Source organism: Strigops habroptila, chromosome 11 (assembly GCF_004027225.2).
Source record: "Strigops habroptila isolate Jane chromosome 11, bStrHab1.2.pri, whole genome shotgun sequence".
NCBI classification, from domain to species: Eukaryota; Metazoa; Chordata; class Aves; order Psittaciformes; family Psittacidae; genus Strigops; species Strigops habroptila.
Genome location: NC_046360.1, coordinates 12,667,197 through 12,686,002, shown reverse-complemented (window position 1 = coordinate 12,686,002; position 18,806 = coordinate 12,667,197).

Below are 18,806 nucleotides of genomic sequence, written 5' to 3'. Positions count from 1 at the left end.
AAGAGAGCAGAAGCATCGAGGCTGCGGGTGGCCTTTGAGCAGGATGTAGGGGCACGGAGCATGAGGATGCTCAGGATGTGGAGATGGGACTGATCTAGGAGTCATTTAGGAATCTTGGCTAATGATAATTGTGCCTTGAAGGTGTCACATGAGGGGTTAGGAGACAGCACTCCTGACAACTGTCTCTAGTGGGAGTCAGATTAAGGGATGGTTTTATAGATGGCATTTAAGCATCTTCCTCCCCCGATTTCACAACAGATAGCTAAAGGGAAAAAGAAGTATTCTGTTTCTTGCTCTCCCTAGAGCTCTCAGCCAAAGGGAGACAAAGGCCCAGGCTTATCTCCAAAGTGTTTCCCACCACCTTGCTTAGCTCTTTGCTTCCTCTAATTCCCGTTGTAGGACCCCTAATTCTCCTTCGGTGTTGGAGAAGGGGCTGGAGATGAGGCTGGACACTTGCAGGACCCCCACGCCAAGAGACCCCACAGCTTGACCCATCTCCCGCTCTGAAGCCCGGATGTATGGAGCTGCACACAGCAGGTCAGGAGAAAGCTGGCTGTTCGAGCTGTGCACTGTGGATCAGGCATGCAGCTGCTCCTGGCTAGCAGGACACTAAAGGTTCGCGGTCACCAGCCCAGTGTTTCTGCTGGTAACATGAGCCCAAACTCTCTTATCACTTCCCATGGGAAGGCAGTACCAGCATCATGCATAACTCCTTGGGACAAGAGAACAACAACAACATTGAACTGCTACTTTCAAAAGCCCGTTGCAGATATGCTTTTCTGCTTTTCCTTTGCTGGTTATACAAGCTCTACTTAGGAAAAGAAAAAAAAACCAAACACTGGAGACAGACTTGAAACAACTGCACTCTGCTGGAAGAGCGTGTGTGAGAGATATGGAGTAGATTACAGCTTGACATGGCACGTAAAAACACTCTTTCCTTTTAACACCTTTATTGCGAGTTTTAAAGGGTAATCAAAATATGTTCTTAGCTGTTTGCTCCTATGCTATAAAAGGACACTCATACCTGTGAAATCCTATGACCTACAAATAGTAAAAACGATGTATTTTTTGCACCAGTGACCTTTTGAGTGAGGCTACAGAAATAAAACGGAAGCAAAGTGTTGGAGATGCGTTGTATAACAGGAGGACGGTGGGAACAGTGCTGGTTTCCACCAAAGTGAGTGGAAAAAGAAGTGTTATAAGCATTTGCTTAAGGGAAATGAATCCAGTCCCGAGGTAGCACGGTTTGTCTGAAGTCAGTGGAACGATGCCAGTGTGCGTTGGGCCTTGGAGAAATGCACAATCCTGCTCGGAGGAAGGCACCTGTGCATGCTTTTAGATGCCCTGCCTCTCAAATCCCTGTCCCGTGGTTTTCCTTACTGGTTTTTCTCTGGGAGGTCTGGGTAAATGGATTCAGATCTGATGGGCTTAGAAAGGAGTAAAAGAATGGGTAAAAAATGATGAAGTATTGATAATAAAACCCAATGGCTGCTACCAAGGCTGCTGCCACCACAGCCCCTTGGCTGCAGCCAAAGGGAGGGTCCGTGTAGCACTGAGTTGCAGTCACCCCCACTGTGCCCATCGTGCTTCCCCTTGGTGCCCTGCAGAGCTCCCGCTGCCCATCTTCCCAGGATAGGCATGATCCTGCCTGTGAGCCTTGCCATGGCATGCAGTGACAGCTCTCAGTGCCTCTGCCATCAGGTCCCCAGTAGCCATAGCTCCAGGCAGGAGGGAAGGGCAGCGAGATTTCACTCCCTGCAAAACTCTATTCCCTTTGGTATTATTTTTATTTCTGTTACTTTATGGTTTGGGGTTTTTTTTTTCCCCTGAGTCAAACTCAATGAAAGTCTGAGAATGAAGTCAAACAAGTGAATTTTCTGGCCTTGCCTACACAAGGTCATGAGATTTTGCAAGAGACCAGGGACTGGAATGCCTTGAGCTCTTGACGGCAGCACCGTGCTTTGATTCCTCAGACACGCTGCGGCTCTGGAGGGTGGTTTTTAGTAAACAGGGCTCATACAGGTACCTGGCCTTGCTTTGACGTGGTGTTTGGAGAGAGGTGCGGGAGCAGTGGTAGCACTGGTTCAGCCGGATGGAGTTTGACTCCATCCCTCTGTCTGGAAATGAAGCAAATGCCTCTGCCCCCACTATCAGCTCTGTGCATCATATGATTCATGCTCGAGGAGTCCCAGAATTACAGCTGTAAGGCACATTGTGTTTAGGCTCACTAAAATCATTCTGTCATAAAAGGGTTGGCGTTGTGGGCGAAAGAAAAAACAGAAAGACTCACAAAGATGAGGCAGGCAACCAGCCGTCTTGTGCAATCAATACTCCTGCAACCGCTTCTTTATTCAGAGTTCAGTCCTTTCAAAATGCCAAGCACCTTCTTACTCAGAGCAGCTGCCTTGCTCTTCCCCAGGGGCACAGGGAGGGCATGGACCCACCGTGAACACCCATCCATGCTGCCTTTCTTGCCCATGCAGCAGCCACATCCAGCCTTTCCCTTCCCTGCCTTCAGCATGCCTAAAATATATCAATTTTCATTTGTTTCCAAATGATCTTGAGATCACGTGCCTTGATTAAAGGCTGGTTGAAACGTACAGTGCAATCTGGTTCATCTCCACACTGCTCTTTTTTTTCCATGGATAACAAGGGGCTGGATATGGTGTGAAGGATCTTTTCCAAGCCTCTGTCTCGGAGCGGAGCTGCTGAAACAGGGGGCAAACAGCATGTGGGAAGCATACCAGGTAGTTGATGTTTTCCTGTGTTTGGGAAGTGGGAAAAGGAAAAGGGCATTTCACTGTCATCTTTTCTACATCTGTTTTGGGAAAAGATGCCACAGCAGTCCTGGTGTTTGTCCATGTACCCTGTGCCACACATGGCACCTGCAGAAGCTCAGCATCTCCTCACAGCATGCAGCAGAATCACTCCACTGCCAAGTAGATCCCCATCCTCACTCCTTGCAAAGCATCTTTCAGCTCTGGAGGGCTCCTTGCTCAAGCCATGGGGTAGCCCTGGTCATCTGTGCAGGCAAGGGCATTTTGGGGCTTCCCGGGGGCAGCAGGAGCAGGTCTGAGACCTGCACCAGTGGCAGGACCGCTTCTCTCTCATCCCTCTCAAACTCCCGGGACTGACTTAAGAAGGTCTGGTTTAGGCTTATACCTACCTGCTGCTCAGTTTTATCTGCTGGTATCCCACCCTTCTGTATAACACTCTTGGATCCCCCTGGTATTTGCAAGCATTCTCACCTAGGCTTAACTTAACTTGTCTGTAGCTGCTACCGAAGCACGACACATGCTTTCTGCCCTGGGTGTTTCTCAGCCAGTGGGTAGCAGCTGTACAAGCTCAGGAAAGGCAGTTGGTGAAGGGAGGGAGAAGTGAGGGGGTGGGAATCACTGAAAACTTTATTGCAATTGAAAGCCAAAAAAGAATCCTGCTCCTCCACTTTCCCAGCGCCAGGTATTCATTGTCAGTGCGCTCTTGGAAGGAGCGTGGGGACAGAGAGGTGGCATTGAAACGTTTCTGTTCTTTCTTTTATGGGCAATGAATGAGAATAACAACACTTTTTTTGTTGTTGTTTTTCCCCTGAAGTAACCAAAAAACGACTGATGTGTTCTTCTAGATCAGACTCTTCTCTGCAGCACATGCAGGCAATGGGTACAGGATCAACATTGTTAGTATGTTTCTGTTTATTATTCTACCGGTCTAATTGCTGTTAGTCATAAAGTCATACTACAGTTAACCACTTTCCAAATTCATCCCGGGGACACCTCTCCTAAATTATTTCCATGCTGGTCATTTGCCATTTATTTCCTTCTCCTCTGTTTTCTGTCTCAACAAGTTTTTAATCTATGACAGCACTTTATCTCCCAACCCCATGATTATAAAATTTCCTTCAGAGACTCTACTGAAGGGCTTTATCAAAAGCCCTTTGAACCTCTCCATAAATTAGAATCTCTGTTCTCCTTTTCCTACTATTTTGTTAACTCTTTCAGGGTTTCATAGGGATAAAGAAGGTTTCATTCACCTTTACCAGGACTCTTTCCTTTACTCAAGGTAGTTAATTTACATCGCTATTTTGATGCTATTTTCTCCTTTTATCACCCTTCTCTCCCTACTCAGCACATCCAGATCACCGGCTTGGGACCACATGTTGGTGCTCTCCTAATTGGGGTACTGCCTGGACTGAGCTCACAGCTCCCCCCTATTCTACCACTAGTGATCAATAACATAGAGCAGATCCTGCTGATGCTTAATGAGCAGAGCCCTGGCAGGATGATTTATTCCAGCCCGCATGTGACACCATCATTTTTTTGCTGGCAACAGACACTTTCTTCTCACAAGAACTTGGCATCCTCAGATGTTCTTCTCTTGGTATTTCTCCATGTGCTGCTCTCTGGCTGCTGCCTAGCTTCTCATTTTGATAGGAGGTGGCCCTTGCTCCGTGGTGTTATGAGCAGATCAAAGGGGTAGGTAGGAACAACCTTGTCTGAAGGACAGAGTGTTGGACTGGCACTCTAGAGCCTTGGATTCTTTCTGCCTCTATTCTTGAACAGATAAGTAACCCAGGGTGAGTCAGTTCAGTTCTCCTTCACCCTCCTATTTTCCCTCCCACAATCTTTCTGTCTCTGCAGCTTAGATTTTAATATATTTAGTGCAGGAAATTGTCTCTCACTGTGTGTTTACACAGTGCCTATTGCAATAAGATCGTGGAGGAAAAATCATAAGTCAGCTTGGAAATCTCTTCCTTGAATATCTGAATCTCCTTTCCCTCTTTGATGGATTTTTTCCTGTGACTTCTTCTCTGGCTGCATGTGGATAATACACAGTTATTCCTTTTTCTTCAGACAGTTGCTAGAGAAAGGAGGTTTAAGTAGTTTTGTCCTTCACCTCCATCCCCTTCCCCTGCTACCTTTTGAATGAAAATGGTGGTTTCAGTCAAAGTTGACCAAAGGGTGAAAGTTTCCTAGAATTTTTATTTTAGTGGAGTAAGTGGAAGAGATAGATGGATAGAGAAGGGATAGAGGAATAGTGAGATAGAGGAGACTGTCAGTGATTCCCACTAAAGCAATGGGTGTTGTAGCAAGCATTCACTTCTGGGCCTGAGGATCTCCACTGGGGAGAGTTGCTTGGTACCCAGAGTAGGTGATAAAGCTGTCACTGGTCTGCGCATTAGTGGACACTAGAGAAACCACTCAACAGAGGGTTCGTCCCTTGTGCAGTATCCTTGGGGACAAACAAGGGATGATGAGTTCATACCTAAGCCTTAGTGTAACTTAGAGTGGGCAATCAACCATGGGTGCAGATGTGCTGGAAACCAGGGCATACTTGTTCTGTTCTGGTGCTCGTGGCCCTACGTGCTTCTTGCAACAGAGGTGTCTCCTGGCAAGCACAGGCACTGAGCCTCATGTGAAGCTGTTTGGAAAATACCTCTCTTCCTCCCACCCTTCGCCCACACACTGAGCTCTCAGGCAGAAGAGGGGGAAGATATCACCTGTTTTCCTATTTTCCCCTCTAGATACCTCTTCAATGAAAGTGCAGAAAGGTCGAGATTTGGGGCTCATTAATAGCACACCCTATTATCAGCTGAATGTAACAAACCACCAGTTTTGGATGCCCTGATTTCTTTCTGAGTGGGTGGTTTGGAAGATGATGGAGTTGACTTTCTGGAGTGCTGCAAAATCCTTCCGCCAAATATTTGACTGCTCAGCAGCCCTGAATACTGAAGCCTTGAGGGCATTTTTGAGTTGGGAGTGTGGAAAATGAGGAACCCTGAATGAACAGACTCGTGAAAATTAGAGGTTCCTCTCTGCCGTGCCTCAGTTTACTCATAAGTAAATTGGGCAAAGTAATCCTTGGGCTTTTGCCTCAGGGGCTGCCGAGTCAAAATCCTTCATGCTTCAAAGTCCTTGGAGGCACTTGAATGAAAGACTCTGGGCCCAGTAATTACAGAGCGTTGTGCTTGCATGAGGCTGTGAGATAGGGAAACCTTTGCCAGGCAAGGTTTGGAGAAGAAAATCAACATCACATTGCCAAACCCTCAGAGGGCAAAATGGAAGATTTACTGTTGTGAGCATCAAAATCATCTCTTGTTATTTAAGGCCATTGCAAATGAGTTTGTGGCAAGACTGTATTTGCACAAACCTGGCTACCAGGAGGCAAGTGAGACTGTTGGTGGTGGGATTTGCATAGGAGCAGGTTAGGAGGCAGTGCCTGCCTGACCAAAGTCAGCTCAGCCTTCCCAACCCAGCCAAGCTCTGCTCATTTCCCTAAGCCGAATTTTTGGCTTCTTTCCTTGAAAAACATCTTCTCAGATTGAGAGAGAGAGAGAGAAAGGAGGTCAGCTGTTTCAGAGGATGTTTTGCCTGTCTCTCTTAGGACTCAGTTATGGATTTAACACAAGATTTCCTTAAAGCCCTGGGAAAAAGGCAGGCTTCATATTGTAGGTCAAAGCTGTGATTCACCTCTTCGTTTCTGCTTTGCTTTGGGAGAGAGGGGAAGTAATTTGGGTCAGTTCTGCCCTGTACAAGGGGCATCTCCGTGCCGTGCTGGCTCCGACGTGGTTGCAGGATATGGGAAGGAGGTGGGAGCAGGCCTCTCCTGCCCACACTGCTGTGTCTCATCCGTCTTGCTCTTGCTGAAGAGGGAGATGTGGCCCTTGGAGGTCGATTTTCACCCTTCAATGCTCTGCCTAGCACTGGAGATAGATTGGAGAGAGGAGAACACAGGGTGTCTGATGTTGTCACTCTTTCATGCACAAAGGCATAAAACATGCTTCAGGTCTTCCGTTTGCTTAACTATAGGAAGAGCTACAAGACCCCTCACGGCTCATTCTGCTGAAGCCTCTTTTAGAAGTGCCATTCAGGAGCTTTCTGCATCAAGGAAGATGTCAGTGCAAGTTGATAAATGATGAGGTGCCTGCATTATTGCTAAGGGCCCATTAAAAATGAGACACCTTTGAATTCACGAGATAATAACAGGCACGAGGTATGGGTTATTGCTCTCTTTTTTCAGCAGAGAAATGATAAATGTTCTTGTGGAAAGAAGTGCCACACCCCCCTCAAACAAGACACCCTTCCCTTTCCCATCAAAATTCCTAGGTCAAAGGAAAGGATTTGATTTCACTGTTAACACTCAGCCAGGAGAAATATGTGCTAGGTGCGAAAGCCACCTGTTCTGGGTGCAAACCTGGCAGAGGAGATGTGCAAAGAGGCTGCAAGGCAATTTGGCTGTCACTCATCTTCTCAGGAGCTTAGGAGTGATGTGTGTGTGGATGTGTGGGTGTGCAAGGCACACACACGCCCCTAGGAAAACTATTACTTGTGGGGAAAAGTGCAAACAATTTCTTTTATCATCTCCTTTCTTTAAAAGAAACAACAATATCCAGAGTTGCCTCGTTGCAAAAATAAAAGGAATTAAAAAATCTTGGGTCAATATTTTTTTGCCCATCTACTTGCAAGGGGCTGAGTGTGACCCTTGGAAATCCCACTGCTGATGACTTTGCTCAATGCTAATCTCCAGGTCTTTTGATCTTTATACATTTAGGGCTTGACCTGAAGTCTGGAGAAATTAATGGGAGCCTTTCTTTCTCTTAGTGGGTATTCGCTTAGGGACTGATTAATTGATTTTTAGATTTGTTGACTGTGCCTGTATCATGGACTCAAAGTACACCATGAAAGTTTAATGAAATATTAAAATGGGATATTTGTTGACGAGAGTGACCCTGTGTGTCATGCAAGAAAAACTGCACATTCGGAAGTGTCTTCTGAATGTCCTTAACTTCCTCCAAATCTGATGTTTCTCAGCCATGTGCTCCATCTTCAGGGCTTCTTTGGCTGGACAAACTATCTGATTGTGGCAGGTCTTGAGTAGGCTTAGAAAATGTCTGAGGTTTCTGAGCACACCCTTTTCCATGCCTGGAAATTATGTCTAGGCTGAACACATGCAGACTTCCCAGACGTGGTCATTGAATATATGCAGATAGGCTCTGTCTCGGGGAGATGCCACAAACCCAGCGCTTCTGGGATGCTTGGGATGTGTTGTGTATGCTCTGCAGAAGGGGAGCAGTAGTAGGAAGGAAATCCATCGTGTTTGGAACCTGACAGGGCAGCAGGGCAGAACGTGCATGCTGGATATCCTTGTTGGAAAAAAATGTGGATCTCCACCAGGAGGTAACCACATCCAGGCTTTGGTAAACGGAGGTGAGAAGTGGGTTGTCTTGCAAAGGGCCTCTCATTGAGCAAAGCCTGCTGTCAGCGCTCCCCCCTTCACAAACTCCTGCTGGTATAAACTCCAGTGCCTCCAGTGATCCCAGAATACAGGAGGGGAAGTGGTTTCTCTGAGAGACAAGGTCCAGACCATTTAAAACAATGAGGATAAGACCTTGAACTTGACTTTGTGGTTGATCTGAGATCACCAAATGCAGATGTAATGCACCCTCTGTCTGAAATTCTGGCCAGCAACAGCTGAGTAAGTTCCTCCATGGAGGAGATGCATTGCAGTGTCTAACCCTGCGTGGTCATGCACCTGGATTGATGCCTCCCTTTAAAGGTCACCCTCTCAAATCCAGAGTGGCTGGGAAAGAGACTGTTCAAAATAACATCGTATTCCATCCTCTTCTTCCCCTTGCCAATCCCAAAGAGCATCTCTGCCTCTTCCCTGAAAGGCATTTACTCTACAGAGTAGTCACATGCAAATTGCTGAGCCGAAGTATCCACATTGCAGATGAGAAAACAGGCACATCCGTGCTCCGTGCTGCTCTGCTGTAGCTGTTATCAGGGCATTGATTCTTGCCTTGTAACTAGCCTGCAAAAATGGTATCCAAAAACATGGAATGGAAAAGCAAAAATCAACCAAAACCTTTTATTTCTTAAGTTTCCAAAGGATATCATTGGCCTCATTGCTTCCTGCAATATCTTCATTGCAGAATCATCCCAGTAAGCCTCAGCCTCCAAAGGGGAATGCAGTAGGGAGAGGCATCCCTGCTCCTTCCAGGCTATAAGAGGTTTAACTCTCCACCCCGTACCCCTTTGTGATATCCTTCTCCATCTTCTTCACTGTGGTGAAGCACAGCAGATACTCATCTCATGATTGCTATGCAATCATAGGGGTGTATCATGGGTAAAATAGTGAGTTATTAATCTTAATTATCGTAGAGAAGGCACTCTGAAGTTGCACACCCTATTTTTCTGGCCAGAGACTTTGAAACTCAGCTATTAAGAGGAAGCAAGCTGTGAAATCTCTCTCCAGGCATCTGAAGAAGCCTTAAGGGATTGTCAGAAGTGCCGAACCCTTAGATGTTCCCAAAGATGTTAGAAGAATCTCGAGTGCTTGCCTCTGGCTATAACCCCAGCCCAGGGCTTAGGGCTGTCGCCATGAGCAGAGGGACCTGTTTGCAAATCCCCACACTTGCCTCATTTGGGTCAGGTTCTCTATACTTTCCTAGCCCCAGGGAGGCAAGAGTCCTCGTGTGAGGCATTCCCAGTCTTTTCTGTTGAAACCGTTTGACTTTGTGTCATTGGGAAATCATCACTGGAATGAGCCCAAGAATACGCACAGGGAGACGAAACACCTCTGGGTTTTTTGTAAGAAGGGTTGACTTTGGCTCTGTTGCCTATTGCAGGCGAAGGATTGCAGCTGGAGATCCCAGGCAGAATGTGGCGCCTACCAAACTTTAGATGAAGGTGTTTAGAGCAGCCTAGGACCTGGTGTTTCTTCTGAGCGTGGCATTCTATGCCCTGTGCATCCCGTGCCTGAGCACTTTGCTGCCCAGGAGCTCTGTTCTGGGAATGTGGGCACCTGACATGGGTATGTGGGATCCATCAGGAGACCTCAGTTACATGCTACCATGTCATGTGGCTTTTATACTTGGCTCTTTGAATATAACTTAAGACACCAATGCTGGAAGAAAGCATCCAAAGGACCTGTTAAGTGGTATTTGCATGAGATTGGGTGATGAGATGTTGGGCTGCATTGCTTGCTCAAAAGATGTTTTTGGCTAGGAAAACATCTTCTGAGCAAACAAAACTCATTCCACCCCTCTCTGCAGAGGGGATGGACCCTCAGCAACACCCCCCATGTCCTCAGCCTGAATGGCTGCAGCCAGCCCTTTGTCCAGGAGTGCTGAATGCAGGGCTGAGTGGTCCTGGCTCCACCAGACACCACGCTTGAGAGCTGGCTTTGAGGAGGGCTTTCAGCAGGCACTAGGAGGTGGCAACAGGCCCTTGGGTTGGGAGATGGGGAATGCAGCCTTCATCCTCTCCACAGATGAAGATGGCAGCTGGGCCAGCCAGATTCCAGAGGCATCTGGACAGCCTCTGTCATCAAGGTGGGATGGTTGGGGGGTGACAGGACATACGGGGGTTATCTTCCCTCTGCCTTCTTGGCTCAGAGGGGACGGCTGAGAATTGGAAAGGCCAGTGATATAGCAGGAGGCTGTTGTGTGGTGGCTGCAGAGCTTGGGGACCCTGTACAACCAACGAGGTGCCAAGAAGGGGCTCCACGGGCTTGGCTGTGATATTTGTCTTCCTGAGGCAGAAGGAGGCTGGGGGGGAGCTTATCAGTGGGATGATCTCTCTGTGATTCATGTCGTGCCATAAGTAAAAGGAGAACGGGAGTAAGAAGTGCAGGGGTGTGGACAGAGAGAAAAACAACACAAAAAAAGGCAGAGTGAACCTGCTGGCTTCCCCAGACTACCCGGCACCACTGGTCATTTCTGTAGGCTACAGGGGTTGTCAGAGTGAGCTGGAAGGACAGGTGTAAATCTGTCCTGTCATTCCGCCCTTCCAGCATCTTCTCACCTGAAAGGCTCCCATTTATTGCAGAAAGCAAGCAAATAAACCCAGCCATGGTTTTGACTCGCAAAGGGCAAGAAAAGACACTCCATGCTGCTGGTTAACCCCATCTTCTGCCTTCCCCCTCCTGTGCGGGGCTTTTACAGCCAGCCTGAAAGTAAACACACACACACACCCCCCCCAGGTGTTTGTTAAAGCAAAGCAAATAAGAGCTATTGCAGCTCAGACCAAAATCCACTTGTTTGCAGTCTGATTTTTAACTGTCATTCCCAGCAGAGAGAGGGCAGGGGGAGGGCTGGAGGCTGGCCCCAGCCCAGGGCAAGAGGGGCCATTTGTCTGCCAGGAGGAGAGGGGTTTCGGCAGCTTCCAGGGCGCTCTGGGGCAAGCAGGGGGGATGCTACAGGCCTTTCTGAATCAGGGGAACATCTGCGAAACGACCCCAAAGTGTGTGTCGGGTGGGGACGTGACCTCTGGATGCGGTTTCCCTGCTCAGCCAGGCGAGGCGGGTCCCTTCACCCAACTCCTTCCTCTCCTTCCCTTCTTCCCTCTGTAAACTGTGCTGTTGATTTTTTGTCCTCGAACCTGGAGTGAGGTTTTTCTCTCCCTCTTTAAGACGCCATCCCCAGCATCAGTCTCCTCATGGTTTTCATTAAGAAGGGGATGGTGTGTTTCCCATCAAGAACAACTTTAATCTTGACTGAGTTCTGAAAGCTAAAGGTTTGCAGTTTTCTTCGGCCACCTTTGATTATTACTTCTTCTTGTTTTCCAACTCAATATTATAGATCCTCCCTCCCGGCTGAAGTCCTTAATGGCCCGGTCCATCCCCACTCCCCCAAGTACCCATTCTGTGGATGTAGCAAACTCTAATTAATTATAACTTATCTCATGACTTGTCAGCATCACGTTTGATCCTGTTTAGAAACCATATTCCCAGGGGACGAAAAGACTCGGGAGTAGGTTGATGCTACTCAACAGTGATTTAATGGACGCATTAATGCCGAGACAGATAACTGTGTAGCCATGTTAAGTAATACATCAAGAATCTTTCCAGAGAGGCAACTTTACAGGTCACTGCAGAACTGCTAACTGATATTAACCCGCTTTGCATTGTGCAGTGCATATGGGCGCTGGGAGTTCACACACTTTCTTTTGTTTGTGTTTTTTTTCGAGCAGCCTCTTCCCATTCCCCCCTGGAAGCGATGGGGATATTAGACGCCTAATGACAAAGTTTCACACGCGGGGGTGGGGTGAGGAGGACAACGGGCTTGTTAGCAGGGTTGATCTTGAGCACGCCCGCTTGCTGGCCGGAAGATGCTCCGGCCTGGGCTGGGTTGTCGCCGGGACCGCGGGTGGCTCCGCGCCGCCGCCCGCGGGAGGTGTGGGGGGTGAAGGGATGCGCTCTTTTTGCGAAGCTTCCCCTTCCAGCCGTTTTCCCCTTCCTCCACCTCGGGAGGGGTTTCTTTCTGCCCCTGTGCCGGGGGGGATGACCGGCGCAGCCTCCCGGGGAGCTGCCACCCGCTTCTGTCAAGCTCAGTTCCGGGATAGGGGGACGACGGGGACTCGCCCCGGGAGGCCTGCGAGCTGGCCAGGAGGACGGTAGCAGCGCCCGGAGCGACTGCCCCGTCCCCGGCGGGTGGTTCGCGTCCCCGGGGCCCATTGCTGCTCAGCCCCGGAGGAGAGGTGCGGCGTGCCCGGGGGACGGGGATCGCCATCTGGTCCCGCCGCTAACGGCAGCACCGGGGTGCAGCGGGTTTTACCGGTGGGAAAGGTCCGTGTGTCCTTCCCTCGGGTTACCCCAACCCCGGGAGACCGGGGTACCGGGCCCCGCAGTCCCCTCATAACCATTTCCTCCCTGCCCGCCAGAGCCCCCCTCTCCGGTGCCTCCGAGCCCCGTCCCGCTCGGTAGCCGGAGCCTGTAACATGGACCGACCCGCCGATAGATCTTCCTAGGGACCCCTCACTTTGTGTTCCCCGACCTGGGAGCACACAGAGCGGCTCCGGATGGGGAGAACACAAGGGGACCCCCCGTCCCAGCTGTGAATTCCCGTGGGCTGAGGGCTCTCCCTCTCTGCTCCCCTCGCTCCACCCCGGACGGGCTCTCGTGTAGACCCGGGGGACCCCGGCGTGTGGCTGCCGCCCCCCGAGACCCCGTGCTCAGTGCACCGGCACAGCGAGGAGTAACTTTTGCCTTCATTGCCGAAGGTTTTCCTCTCCATAAGGACTCCTCTCCTGCGGCTGGAGGGAAGGTGCTGCCGGATCCCTCACTCCTTCCCATCTCCTTTTTTCCTTCTCCCCGCTTCCTGCCGGCCGGATCCTTCAGGGCAGACGGCGGAGGGAGGGAAGAAGGAAGAGTGCCTGGGAATTCACCTTGCTGAGAGCGAAGGGAAACTCCCTTCCTCCAGCCGGGGTGACAGCCTGGCAGGACTCCGCACTCCTGGGCCCGCGGGGCTCTGTGCCTGCCCGCCCTGCCCGGCCCGGGGAGCCCCGCTCATGGCCGCGGGGACCGGGAAGGCCGCGGGTGACAAGCCGTGACTTCCCTAAGGAAAACAGGCCGGGCAAGAGGAGAAACCAGGCGGCGGTGCCGGGCTTGCGGCGGGGCGGGCTGTGAGAGCTGCGGCCGAGGCTGCTCGACGGGTGGGCAGCGGGGAGCGCCCCGTCCAGCTCTGCGGGGAGAAATCCCTCCAGGCACGGGCCCAGCTACTTCCCTGCCCTTTAGGAAATGGCAGAGCCCAAGGGAGCCTTTGGGGAGACCCGGCCTTTCAAACACAGGCACGGGCGAAGCCCCGCGTGTCCGACGGGGTACCCGCCGAGCTTCGGGCAGCCCCGGCTCGGGGGCGTCTGGGGGTCCCGGGGGGGGCCGGGGTCTCCGCCGCCGCCTCCCAGCTCGTAGGGACAGCTTCACCCACTCAGGAAGGGGGGTGTCTATCATTTTTTTCTCTCTCTCTTTCGGGCCGGCGTCTGCAGGGCGGAGGGAAGGGAAGGTGCTGTGGTTTGCCCAGGTTGCGAGGGGAGGATTGTGTGCCACTGTTGATTAAACGCTCTCCCCGAAAGATGGTATCCGACATGAGATAATGAGGCTCTGTGACCGGCTTCAGGTTCCCTTTAAGTTTTCCCATGGACTCGAGCTGTCGCCAGTTCACAAAACGACAGTGTAAGACAGCACCACGCTACTCAGATCCAATTTACGGCGCACAAAAGCTGATCCCCAAATCCCCACTAACAAACCGGGACCCGCAGACAATTCCGATAATGTTTAGTTTTTATTCATTTCTCGACTAATTAACTGGAATCCCACCTCCTCTTCCCCCCTCTTGACAGTGCCCAATTAATCCGCAATGTATGTCAAAGGTCTGGAACCCACTGTAAACTGCTAAACCTTTGCAAAGATTTGTGTGTCTCTATATTGATCTGATTAGGACCAGGATGCTTTTGCCTCGCTATTACTGCGTGCAAAATACAAATGTCGCGCTCTTTTTGTCCCAAAAAAGCGCTTTACTTTCCCCAACTCTAATAGGATTTCTCTAAGGCGCCTTCAAACCTCCCTGGGTGCTCATGAAGAAACTTGGGGGTTTTTATCAGGGGCTCCGAGGAGAATCAAGTGAAACGAAGTTATCTGCGAGATAGGAGGGAGGCTGTGATATGGGAGCAGACTAAATCTGGATTCGCTGCGAAATGTTTCGTCTTGAAAACAAATAGGAGCGGGAAGGGATAGGAGAGGGATAAACCTTTTATTTGGAGGGTAAATCTCGGGGTTTTCGGGGGGGGGAGAGGCTGGAATGCTGGGATAGTGCAGGGCTGGGTGCGGGGCTCCCCGGTGCAGCGGAGCGATCGGATCCCGGCCGGCCGGGGCTGCCACCCGCCCCGCTCCGCTCCGCCGCGGCTGGGGGAGCTCGTTTCCAATCTTCGGAGGGAGCGAATATAAAAGAGGAATTTATTAGCTTTCAAGCCATCAGAGGAATAAACATTGATTTTATTGACCTAATTATGGGCCAAATGACTCCTTCCATCGATCACGTAAAATACTTCATTTGGAGAAAAACAGGCGCGGGCGCCCGGAGGCGGGGAGGAGAGCGGGTGGATGTGCTGCAAAAGGGAAAGAAAAACAAAAGCTAGAAAATGTATGGAGGGGTTTTAATGCAGTTAACGTGCCCGTCGCGCTGGAGCTCAAGCCCTGTCTCCCAGACGTTACAGTGCGGATGTTTTGCAAACTAAAGCTTTTATGTCGAATTCCAATCCGGCCAGTCAATTTGGCTAAAATAGCATTAAACAAATGGACAGCGGTTTATTTATATTCCTGCCCCTCCCCCCCCCCCCCCCGTATTTTATAGACAGAGAAGAGTTACTTGAAATGTATTTTACAAGCACAAGACAACGCGTCGTTTCAGCCCAAGAGCAGCGTTTTCTCGTAATTAGAGTAGGCTCGACACTAATAAAGAAGCAAACAGGCTCTTTTCTGTACTTAAACCCACCTACTGTCCTCAACGCTTTGCGGGGTGGGATGTGGGGCTTTCTGGCGAGGGAGGGGGCACCTGCCCGGGGAAGGAGCTCTGGGGCCACCGGTTCCTTCCCCCGTACTACCAGGATGAGCAGGGCTCATGAAACGCGATTTATTTCCCACCCTCACCCCCCTTGCTGGCGGGTGACAGCGAGACCCGGCTTTGAATTTATTTCCTTGAGGGTTTGGAGGGGTTTTTTTGGGGGGTATCTGTATTTCGGGGGAGGAGGCTCTGCGGGACGAGAGATGCTTTTGGCAGGGTGCTTGCTCCCTTCTTATGTCACCTGAAATATTAGATCTGGCACAGCTTCCCCCAGCCTTAAGTGTAACAGGGGTGGTAGTGGATATTTTTAGTCTAGCTGGTTTATAAGGCTGGGTCGTTCCCTTCCCGCTTTCCTAAGCTCGGTTTAGCGCTTCTCTCGCATCGCCGCGTTATTCCTGTCTCTTGGTCAGCTTTGCTTGCCTCCCGCGCTCCTAACTTTGACGGCCAAACTCCCACTGCCTGGATCTGATCTCCCCCGGTCTCCTTCGCCCCCCCTTTCCCACCACCCACCCCCGGGACCAGTTATTCTGCGTCACCCGCAGTTCCCGGGTGGAGGAGGCAGGGATGCTCTCCGCCGTGGCACGCATTGTCTCTCAGCCCATAAACGCTTGGCTGTCACTTCTAATAGCTCTTTTATTGCCATCCGTGGAGATGAGCGGTGTCGCTGCTCCAGCCGCTGCCCCGCTCCGGGCGCCCGAGCCTTTCCCCCCTCCACCTCCCCAGGGCAGAGCCGGGCTGGGGCCGCCCCGGGCCGGGCCGGGGGAGCGGGGGGAGCAGGGCCGCTCAGGTGAGCTCCGCTCCGGCAGGTGAGAGCCGGCGCCATCCCGTGGCCGGAGCCCGCGGAGCGCTCCGAGGGGTGAGCACGGCCCTCCGCGGGGACCCCCCCGGCTCACCCGGCGTTCGCTCCCTCCCTCCTTCCCTTTTCTCGTTAAGATACGGCTTTATGCAGAACATCTGTAAGGGAAGGCAAAATAAATGACAACACTTTTACACCACTTCCTACTTAACTTCTCTTTTTATGTGGCTGCTCTGGATTTTCCGACGCTTTGTACTGCTCTAGTCTTGTTTGGCTGTTTGTACATGTAATACTCTGCCCACTTCAGCTCTTGGGACGGGCTTGTCTTGTATTTTCTTTCCTTTTTTTCCTCCTTATTCCCCTCTTCCATCCCCGTCCCAGCGTGCAGAGCCTTTCACAATATGCTCTGCTCACTTTGCTGTCGGGGGGAAGAGCAACAGGATTTGTGCTGCCTCTGCAGCCCGCGCCAGGGCAGAGGCAAACGGCTGCACAAGTGGCGGGCATTAATCACGCCTTGTCTTTACAGAAGGTGAGCTCCATGCACGGTACACCCACTTATTCGCTCTTAAAATCCCCCCTTCTCCTTCCAGCCCGTCGCCTTCCTGTCTCCACTGAACAGCATTTCCCCCTGACCTGGGATCCGGACAATTGTCCTAATGGTATTTAAAGAAAACACGGATTAAACGTTCATTAATGCTTTTCTGCCTTATTTAGACTGTAACCTCAGAAACCCTGAGCAGGGAGCGTGTGTCAAGCCTCACTCTAACGAGGAAAAAGTTGTTTTGGTGGGGTGGCTCTCACGGCCCCCGGGGTGATTTGGGCGCCTGAACGCACTTGATGAACCAGGAACCACTTTCCCGGCTGCATTTAAGCCCCTAAACCCCCCAAGAACTGGTCCCGAAGTGGGGAGAAAGTGGCTCTGCTCGCCGGGAGCGCATTCCCCTTCTTATCCAAAGGATAAGAAGTGATACCCCGGCTCCCCGTCTACTCTGTCCTAGCTGCCCATCTCCCGTCTAACTGAAATAATTTCCTCTGCCGCTTTTCCGAGCACGCTTGTGAGTTTTTTTAGCTTCCCTTTCAACCCATGCCATTAAAGAAGCGGCTACAGCTACAGGTGAGCAGGGATATATCAGGGTCGGCGGTGGCTGCCGGTGGCCCCGGGGGGGCTGCAGGCACCGAGCCGCCCAGGCGCGCATCGACCGCGGGGAAGGATGCTCCGATCCGATCCGCTCCGCACCGCGGAGCCCGGCGTCGGGCAGGGGCGAGCGCAGCGGTTCTCCAGCAAAACCCCAAAATTTTCCCCTGTAATCCCCGTCACAGGAGGGGTAAGGATCTGCTCCGGAAAGCGGAGCGAGAGCTGCACGAATATTGTTTACACCTGCGAGGCGAAGCTGGCCGTATTCTGCTCCGCTCGGCTTTAATTGGAAATCTTTTCCGTCTGCTCCAACTCCCGGATCATCTGGGTTTAATAAATTCTCACAACACTCCTGCTGCTCCAGAAAAACGCTGTGGCAGAAGTCGGCTCTGCCCGGATTTCTGAATCCCAGCAGAAGAGTAATTACCGCAGGAGCAAGAGTGGCCTGGGACTTGTTTTTGGTCCAGGGGAAAAGGATTGGGGAGGACGGGAAGAGAGAAACCTGGCCATGAAAGTGGGGGCTGGAAAGTTTATAGATGTGTGTGTACACACGCACATATGTATAGAAAAGCGAGGAGCAAGTGCAAGATCGAAAGCAGAGCTTGTCTTTTCTGCAGCCACGTGTGCCATTAAAAGCAAATAATTCAAAGTACTTTTAAACTATAAAAACATGGGATCTTTCCCCTTCTGTTACTCTTATTTTTTCGGGGGGGGGGGGGGGGGGGATACAGATCCCGTCTCCCCTTCTCAGATGACCTCGAAGGACCGGTTTTTTCACTTTCCCATGTGTGCGCGTTTGCGCTTTCCGGAAATCAATCTGAAGTTTGTTCAAAATACTAAACTAAAATAAAACAGCGCTGCAAAAACCTCCCACGCCCTAAAGACAGAGAAAAGCCTCACACGTTTGGGGTTTTTTCCCCTTCTTTTTTTATTTATTATTATTATTATTTTCATCATCTTGTGCTCCCCACGGGAATGATCTCCGAGGGATTTGCTGGATCATGTGTGGATGCAGAGAAGGGAAGGGTTTGGTGCGGCGCAGTGGTTGCTGGTGCCCCGACGTGCCGGGGGCTGTCAGCGGGGCTGCCGGGAGCCCCCAAAGCCGGGCGGACCGGCGCCCCCGGCCCAGTCACCGCGGGGAGTTGTCCCCTTGCAGGAGGGAATGTTGGGGATCCATAGGGAAGGAGGAGAGGGCTTTCTCCTTCCAACACCGTCTTCTGGAGTGCCGCTTGGATGGAGCCCGCAGCCCCTTGCCCTGCACGTCGAGTGTCACCTTCAGGCTGGCCGAAGCGGCCAAGTTCTTCAGCGAAACTTGCCGCTACCCAAAGGTTTCCCCTGGGCGGAGGGGGCACATTTCGGCTGCCTTTTGCAGCCCCCGTGTGAGAGCAGGGCGGGTGAAGCCCTTCCCTCGCCCTGCGCAGGCAGATGCTACGGGTCAAACATACAGAGGGGCTACAGAGGAGGGGGAAAAAAACCCCACATTCCCAGCGGCTCCCAAACCTCCTGACTGAGGCATTGGGAAAAATAAAGCGCTTCCCTCCTCC